Raw genomic sequence first — 3,669 nt, 5'->3', positions numbered from 1 at the left:
TTTGGGTCATCATTGGGCTATAAGTGCCATTGAGTTTGGGCCACGGTTAATTGGGCCAATTTAGGGGAAAAGGGAAAATGGTCTTTTACCCTAGGAGTCGGGTTTAGTAAATTAAAGCGTCGGATATGGGTTATGACTCAATTATTGATTTTGGTTGTATTTGATTGGTTAGTGTAGGGATTCTCCAGTCTAGTAGCCCGAGCATCTGTTGGATTTTTAGCGGACCGATGTGAGTTTGCTCACTATACTATAGGACACTAGGGATTGTATGTGCTTGTAGTCTTTGTGGCTCTTGTTGTATGCGTTGTATGTCTATGTGCCTGTTTGCTATATGTATACGGGGGTGAAATAGACCCGGTACAGCCTTGTGCTGACATATGAGTTGAAATAGAATCGGGATGAAATAGACCCGAGGGTGAAATAGACTCGGTACAACCTTGTGCTGACATATGAGTTACCATAGACCTGGGGGTGAAATAGACCCGATACAACCTTTTGCTAACATATGAGTTGAAATAGACTCAAGGGTGAAATAGGACCGGTACAACCTTGAGCTGACGTATATGTATGGTATGCGGTATTTTGGGGACCTCACTAAGCTTTGTGCTTACAGTTTGTGTTTATGGTTTCAGGTACTTCCGGTTCGAAAGGGAAGGCCCCGATGTGATCGCATCCCATACACCTATGTTTCCGAAACTTTATGATTTGGGGATTGTACTCTGATAACTATTTTTACTCTGATAAACTTTTGAATGATTGCAAAGGGTAAACGATGTTTATCGTGGAATTAAAAGTGAAATTTTTTACCTTATAAATTTTGGGACATTACAGAAGTTTTCGGAAGCTCATATTTCATTACAACTTCATCTTTTTTCGGATCCACTTTGATTCTATTTTGGGAAACAAAGTTTCCAAGGAATTGGATTTCCATAACCAAAAATCACATTTCAAGAATTTAGTACACATCCTCTCTTCTTTTAATACTTGTGACACTTCGTTCAAATGTTATTTGTGTTCTTCTAAACTTCTTGAATAAATGAGAATATCATCTATAATGATTACGAATTTATCGATAAAAAGTTTACAAACTCAATTCGTCAAGATTATAAACATTATCGAAGCATTAATAATGCCAAATGGCAGCACGTATATCATATTTTCCGTAATGAGACCGAAATGTTGTCTTTTCAACATCACCTTCTTTTACACAAATTTGATGATAGCTGGAACGTAAGTCGATGTTCTAGAAATAATCAGTCCTTTGAAGTTGATCGAAAAGGTCATCAATTCTTGATAAAGGATATCGATTCTTGGTAGTAACCTTATTAAGTTCATGATAATTGATACACATGCGCATTAATCCATGTTTCTTTTGATAAATGATAACGGTGTAACCTCATAGTGACGAGTTGGATGGGTGAATCATTTATCAAGTAATTCCTAAAGTTGAGACATCAACTCATACATTTATGTGGGAACAAAATGATGTGGTGAAATAGCAATCGGTGTTGCACCCGATATAAGATTAATTCAAAACTCAATACCTTCTTTTCAGGCGACAAGGCTGGTAAATCATCGGGAAATATTTTAGGAAATTCCCGAATAAATTTTATTTCTTTTGATTTCTTCTTTTCTTTTCATCTGTTTAGGACATACACAAAATACGAAGGGCAACCTTTTAGTAGATACTTTTGAGCTTTTACCGTGACGATTAAAATTTGCATGTTGTGATGTTTTTCCCTATATACATACACTTTATATCCATTAGAAGTATTTATCGAAACACTATTTCTTTCTACATAGATATTGGATTGATTATCTTCAAGATGGTATATCCCCAACACCACATCAAAACTTTTAATCCTCTTTGGCAACAAATTTATCTTGAACCACTTTATGTTAATTTCTACGAATATGCCATATAGTAACATATACTCTGGTAGAAATCTCTATGACATAAGCATTATCTAACGATACTAGTGGTGTAACATATAAAAGTAATTTGCATTCAACTCAAACAATACATGTGCCGGTAGAGAATTTAATAGGAAGGTACCTGAAATGACATTATGCACATGGTTTTCTTCATCTACGGTCAACTAGAGCGTACAAACTTTTACTTTAGAGGGTTCCACCTTCTTATTTACTCTTGACACCAAGGTTTTGCTTCCTTTATTCATGCAATTTGTGATGTAATGCCCTTTTTGGTGACACAACATGCATCCAATTTCACTTATGTCTTTTACTTTGCAATCCACAACTTTAAGTCCGAGACAACCACATTTCTGCTAAACCTCTCCTACATTCTCCTTTATGACGTCATCTATACTTCCTATATTATTTGACAACTCTGTGTATCAAGTTAATAAATAGTAACGACTTTTCTTGTTAGAACCTGATTATGCATTCTATTTTCTCTTTTATCCAAAAATCTATCTTTCTTTCACTCACTTGTTAATCATGTTTTCAACATTATAAGCATCAGTTATAATACTATCAAGCATATGAGTTTTACTGACCTCACTTGAGTAGTATATGGGTAATCTGTTGGCGTAACAACTTAATTTTCATCTTTCAGTAGGTAACATATTTTCCAAGAGTGGAATCATATTTGAAGACTTCTTGGTATATTAATCAATTGTTATATTATACTTCCGAAGAGAAACAAAATCATCCACAAGTTTCTCAAAATCTTGGTTGGCACAAAATTGGCTTTTAAGCTTCCTACATTTTTTTTCCAGTTCATCGAAGCAACCTTCGGGTTTCTAAGAGTTTGATATATAGTATTACACCATGTAAGAGCTTAATCTTTTAGAAAATATGATACATACCCAACTCTTAGTTATGTTATCCTCCCTCTTCACAAGCTCCAACATTAATTGTTACTTTTAAGTTGTAACATGTTAATAGCTTTGGATGACATGTGTATGTACATTAATTATATATATATATATATATATATATATATATATATATATATATATATATATTTATATACACACACTCTCTATTTCAATTATCTTAATCAATTACTTAATAAAGAGTTTTGACTCAAATTCCCCACTTCATCAAATTATAAACCTCATGCTTTGTTTTTTATGTTCAAAACTCAACACTAACATCTTACACTTAATCTATTAATATTCATATTATATTAGAAGATATGAAAACTAGGGTTCATATATTTTCTTCCTTTATACCCATTTAAAGTTGATAAATGCTTAAAAGAAAAGAGTTTCCCTTTATTTAGAATAGAGTATGTGTAGATCAAATCTTACTTCTCCCTCTTCAAATCATTTATATTGCTTCTATTTTTGAGTTCAAAATCTCAAGAATCTCCCTTTCTTTCTCTTTGGAACATGTTGGAAGATTTTAAAGACAAATTGTAACAACCGGTTATTTCGAGTCAATAAAAGTCAAACCAAAAGTCTGTTATGCCAACAAAAGTCAAATAGTAAAATTAAATCATAAAAATTCACTTCGCTTTTGAGGCTTTTGGTTTTAGGAAATCAAAAATCAAAACTAACATGCCTTGGCCGAGCACACCCTTTGACCGAGAACCCCTAGACCGAGAACCTACTAGACCGAAGACTTGGTTCTCGGTTGGAGATTTGGACCGAAATCAAGGTGATTTCGGTGGGAATAGGTCGAAATCACTCAACTTATCCA

Source organism: Lactuca virosa, chromosome 6 (genome assembly GCF_052849685.1).
Source record: "Lactuca virosa cultivar CGN04683 chromosome 6, Lactuca_virosa_CGN04683_v6, whole genome shotgun sequence".
Classification (NCBI taxonomy): domain Eukaryota; kingdom Viridiplantae; phylum Streptophyta; class Magnoliopsida; order Asterales; family Asteraceae; genus Lactuca; species Lactuca virosa.
The sequence above is the reverse complement of the archived record's forward strand: the minus strand, read 5'-3'. Positions refer to the sequence as shown.